Below are 6,000 nucleotides of genomic sequence, written 5' to 3'. Positions count from 1 at the left end.
AGACTGGCCTGTCCCGATGGCGTGTGCGCGTGTGCGTGTGCGTGTGCTATGTGGGTTGTGGGCAATACTGCCCCTGGGAAGGTGGTCTTAGGACACACACACACACACACACACACACACACACCCCTGGGAAGGTGGTCTTAGGACACACACACACACACACACACACACACACACACACACACACAAACACACGCGCGCACGCATGCACACACAAACCATGGGGAGCAAGCCAGTAAACAGTGGTCTTCTGTTTCGAGTTCCTGCTATGGTGTCCCTGGATGGACTGTAAACTGTAAGCCAAATAAAAAGTTGCTTCCCTGAGTTGTTTACGGTCATGGTCTTTGCACTGTGAACGGCTCTCACAGGCTTAGATATTTGATAGCATTAGAGGGTGTGGCCTGCTGGAGGAGGTGTGTCGCCTTTGCAATTGGATCTCTCTCTGCCTCTAACTTTCAAAATAGATGTAAGTTCTCAGCTACTGCTCCAGGGCCTTACCTGTGCTCCTGGGCCACACTTCGTACCACGCGGTCATGAACTCACCCTCTGAAACTATAAGCAAGCCCCTAATTAAATGCTTTTTGTAGGTAGCTTTGGTTATGGTGCCTCTACATAGCAGTAACAGAACAGTTAAATAAGACAGTCTCTACAGCAGCGACAGACACAAAACTAGGACAGTAGGATTCATCCTTCTGTTCCTCCTCACTCCAAAGCACGACCAGCTGCATGTCCCTGCCACCATGACATCCCCTTGATGATGGACTGTATCTCCTGAAAGTGCAAGCCAAGCAAACCCTCCTTTCTTGTTGCTTCTTGTCTGGGTATTTGGTCACAGCCAAGGAGAAAGTAACAAATACACCTGTGTTTACATACTAGGCTTCTAAGTAAAGTTAAAGGAGGTCATAAGCCTGGGGCCATGATCCAGTGACGTGAGTGACCTTGCTCTATTTGTGTGTGTTGGTGAAGACATAGTGTTCACATAAAGACACATTAAGGAAGGAAGGAAATCCTCATAAGGAGGCTCAGCCTTATCTAGATTGCCAGCCTCCAGGTCTCCCATACATCAGGGTCTTGTTACCTTGTCCAACTTGACCAAACCCCACCCTCCGGCTCCAGCTGCAGTCTTAGGATTGCAGGTGTGGGCCACGCCAGAACGCGGATCTCTACAACTCCAAGGAATGTGTGCTATTTAAGCCACTCACTGTGTGACGTTTTACTGGGTTATTCTAGCTGTCTGTCTACCTAGACTCATGTACATACAGGAAAAGGGTAACACTTAGGAAGTCTGGGCAGAGACATTTTGTGTCTACTCTTAGAAAATGTTGTTACTCTTACAACCCATGTGGAAATGTTACAAAAAAAAAAAAAGATACTCCCTTGATGGCCCTGATCAAGTAGTGGACACTAAGATGCTGAGCTGTAAACTAGTGGCTCCTACACTAGTGACAGCTTCTTGTCAAGGCTTTTCTCCACATCCCTAGAAGGCCATCATGACAGTGGACACAGACCTACTCTCTGCTTTCTTGTGGCGAGGCCCACATCCTGGGTCTTATGACCCTGGAAATACAAAATGGTATTTCCAACGGACCTATCTGTGAAATTTTGCAGTTAGTGTACTTTGTATGGTGTTAACTAATTGTAGACATTGGGAGGCAAGTACCAAAGCCTTAGTAGGGACATTCAACAACAAAGGCCTGTCCCCAGGGACAGCAGGTACCCTGGACTCTGCTGGACCTATCAAGAACCAACGAACTCTTGTGATTGCTGTTACATATAACCACAAAGTCACTGTTTAAATTCTGGTTTAAATTCTCATGCCCTCAAATGCCCTCTTAACCCCTGTATTCCGTTCTTAGTTGTTCCATTCTGGTGGGTCCCAGTTCGGGCCTCTTCAGGTCTCCAGATTTGTTTTCTATCTGACTGCCCCTCCCACTCATCTTAGGTTGTCTTTACACAACATATTTTTATTAATGTTTTGACAACTTCGTATACGCACTCAGTGTGTTTTGATTAACACCAAGCCTCCCCCTAATCAATCACAGATACATTCCCACCTCCCTGCCCTTCCCCAACCTGTTCCCCTTTTTATCGTCCATTTTACCTAATTTCTGTTGCCCATATTATTTATTGATGTTGGGCCACCCAGTGGCATTTGGAAATTCCAGGAGCCACACAAAAGCCACCAAGGGTCAACAAAGGTCCCCCACCCCCCGTGTGTGTTCTGTAATTCCAGCTCCCCTTCAATGCAACAGTGAACAGTGGTGATTTGCCTGGTCTTGTGCAAACAGCTGCTTGAATTCACAATGGCAGTGATCCTATCATGTCGAGAAGACGCTGTTATGCTCCATTCTTCCATGATCACTTGCTTTTACAATCTTCTACCCCCTCCTCCATGATGGCTGGCTCCAGGGCTTTAGATGGTGGGAATGTAAGATGCAGATATTCAACTTGTGTCTGAACCGTCCAGAGACTTACTCTTTGTATGTTAGCTTGTTGTTTCACTAACCTCTGTTCACTCTCACACTTCCTTGGTAAACTGAGAGCTGCTCTAATCTATGGGTGTAGGATACGAATTGGGACAGTGGTTTGATACTCTATCCATTTTTCAAAGTAAGAGTAGTGGGTTGGATCCTGGGGCCTGTGAGCTTCCCAGACATGGACTCGTAATCAGATTACAGTACTAGGCACGATTCCTCTGTGGAGTGGAGCTTAAGTCCAAACAGAAAGCATTTTGCTAGACCTCTAATATCTGTGCCATTAATGTGCGGATGGGCACATCTTGCCACTCTGGTGGTCATAGCTCACAGGGTTGTAGCTGTGTAATACTGTTGATGAACCCCTAACCCCAGCAGTCTACATGACAATTGTCTGAAACCATGAAAAGTAGCCAGGAGGGAGGAGGCTCCCAGGCCAGAACCAACTTAATTTCAATGAACCCCATGATTCAGTGTCTTCAGTAACAGTGTCTTACCATCACACTCTAGTAGGTAACAGGAGCAACGGCAAGTGTCTTAGGACCAACACCTGGAGAGGAGGTACTGCACCTAGAACTGGGCTTTTCATTTGGTGACTTGTGGCTTCCGGAAGGGTCATTAGTCCCCGTCAATGTTTTGAATGGGAATGGCCCCTTTAGGTTCAGGTACTGGAATACTTTGTAGTCTCTAGTTACATTGCTTTAAGGATTAGGAGGTGTGACCTTTTTGGGGAAGTTGTGTCACAGGGAGTGAGCTCTGAGGTTTCAAGACATGGTATTCCATTCTTGGTCTCTCGTGAGTGCTCAGCCACACTGTGTCTACCTGCCTGCTGCCATGAAGGTCAGACTCACCCTGTGACACTGTAAGCCCCAAATAAACTCTCCTGAACGTCTCCTTGATCTGTTACAGCAATGGGAAGAGTAGGAGGAGGTAACTTCAACTCTTTTATATAGTTTTGTCTTTTACAAACATCCTTAAGTGCTAGCTAACCCTCCCCAAGTACCCAATTCTTAAGGTATGTTCTGGGAAACCTTCTGACCTTAAAGTCTGCCCATGGAAGCCCCAATATGATGGTTAACATTTAACTACAACCTGACAAGAACAGTCACCTAGGAGGCAAGATTGCAGGCATATCCGCGAGGGCTGGAATGATGGCCTCTGGGCAGATGAGGGATTCTGTTAATGGGATGGGACGACCACTCTCAATGTGGACAGCAGCAACCCAGAGCTGGGTCCTGAGCTGAGCAGTGGGAGAAAGGAAACGGAAGCACAGCAGCACCCATTTCGTCGCCTCCTCTTCTGTGGCGTGTGACCGGCTGCCTCAAGTTCCTGCTGCCGGGACAGACTATACCCACAAACAGCTGAACACACCTTCCTCTTGCCCTTCAAGTACTTTTGTTAGGGTATACTATCACGGCACAGGGAAAGTCATTACTACACCCAACATCAGGATCCCATCCCAGTTGGGCTCTGCCACATGCCAACTGCCAGACAAGTATGCGGCCCTAACCACTGAGTACTCGTGAGCATATTGGTCGCATGACGGTTTTCCCTTGTTTTAAGAATTAAAGGGTTATTTATTCTCTTAATCTTCATGAAACCTAGGCTGGCTTGAAACTCCTGAGTGATGGGACTGCAAGCATGAAAGACACACCCAGCTTTATGTGGTACTGGAAATTAAGCCCTTTACCAACTGCCAATCGATGACTAAGCCTAGGGTAAAACACATCAGCCATGGTATCCGTACCTGACTGTAACGTCTCCATGGACACATGCAGAGGACAGTTCTTAGCAAAGGTTCTTCTATATCCTGCTAATTGGATGTCTCAGTTATGTCATATCTGTCTATATACATCTTCTCAGCCTGGTACTGCCTGAGTAGGCAAACACCTGGATTAACAAAAAAATTCATTTTTAATCTTCATAGACATGGCTTTCTTGGCAACTATGAGCACAACTAAGTCAGGGCACTTTACACAGCATATGGAGAGTTGACTTCACGTCCAAGTAACTCAGCTGTGTCAACTGTCCTGAGCTGAGTGACTGTGGAGGATTTGAAGGAAACAAGCTCTGGATGTAAGCCGAGTGACGTCTGTGGCTAAAGTCTTATCCATCTCTGAATCTAAACATATTAATTCCATCCCTTGAGTACTGGTTCCCTTGATGCCATGCAGCTTTAAAGGAAAGCACTGAGGAGTAAAACTAAGAAAGCTACAATATGAGCTTTTACTGTGATCACATTTGAGATGGCAATGCGGCTCTAGGAATGACAGCACATTAAAATGATCTCTGCGGCACTCCATTTAGCTAAACTACTTGAGAAGAAACCTTCCTTCTGAGCCAAATACCCTCAAAGTTTTTGTGACTTGATTTGCGATGTATCTATGCACAGCCCTAGGGTATACTTTCTGCAAACTACATAGAAAATACCTCACTATCCCTATCTACAGTGATTTCAAACCATGCACCAAGGCAAGTCAAACTCACTTTCGCCTGCCTGCTTGCCACCCCTGGCTGAATTTTGCAGACACACCCTTACTGGCTACTGCATCCCTGACTAGAGTCAAAATACCTGCTGTCAAAGTCTGTCATTTACCTAGGTACCACTGCTTGTTTACTATACTAAGAATCTATTTACTACAGGTCAAAATGAGGAAGAACTGACTCAGATAACACTAGACATTAACTAAATTTCCCACCAGTACTAATGGTATAAAAATTGGAAAATGTTAGGTTTCTAGAATGAGAATACATGAATTGCTTAACCCAACATGCACAGTACTGTGCAAGGATGGTTTTGGGGAACAGAAATGGCCTTATTCCTATCAACATTAAGGTGCAGAAGATACGTTTAAGTGTTCCCTGGCGTCTATACCATGTAATAAAGGCCAGATATGCATGAATAACAGACTTGCTGAGTTACGTTCCAATAACTTATTTATGGAAGCCCAACGTCTAGACTAAGTCTTTCTTATGTATTTATAATACAAACAGGCAAACACTGAACAGACTGAGTGTCTCAACACACACAGTTCATGCTACATATAAAACCAAAGGAATGCATCAAAAACAGAGTCAAAGAAGTCAGAGAGAAAAACTTAGGACACATGAATCTTTGTGCCATGGGTTAGGTAAAGCATCCTTAGGCATGTACCAAAAAAAAAAAAAAGAACAAACCAGACTTTATCAAGTGAGAAATTCCCCCCGTGAAAGACACCATTAAGCATGTCTTATTTATAAATTAGGCAATGGAGTCTATGACTCTCCAAATCCTTTTGTGCTTGTGGAGTAGTTCCTGTGAATGTGTGCAGAGGACCAGTCATTGATGTTGGAGGCCTTCCTCTATTGCTCCCCACTGTACTCTTTGAGACAGCATCTCTCAGTGAATCTGGGGCTCACCAACTCTGCCAGGCTGGCTGGCCAGCAAACACCAGGAATGCTATCTCAGCCTCCCAGCAGCAGGATTACAGGTGCTCAGGGTCACGCCCAAGCCTTTTACATGGGTGCAGGGATGCCTGACATGTCC

The sequence above is a fragment of the Rattus rattus genome, chromosome 2 (assembly GCF_011064425.1).
Source record: "Rattus rattus isolate New Zealand chromosome 2, Rrattus_CSIRO_v1, whole genome shotgun sequence".
Classification (NCBI taxonomy): Eukaryota; Metazoa; Chordata; class Mammalia; order Rodentia; family Muridae; genus Rattus; species Rattus rattus.
The sequence above is the reverse complement of the archived record's forward strand: the minus strand, read 5'-3'. Positions refer to the sequence as shown.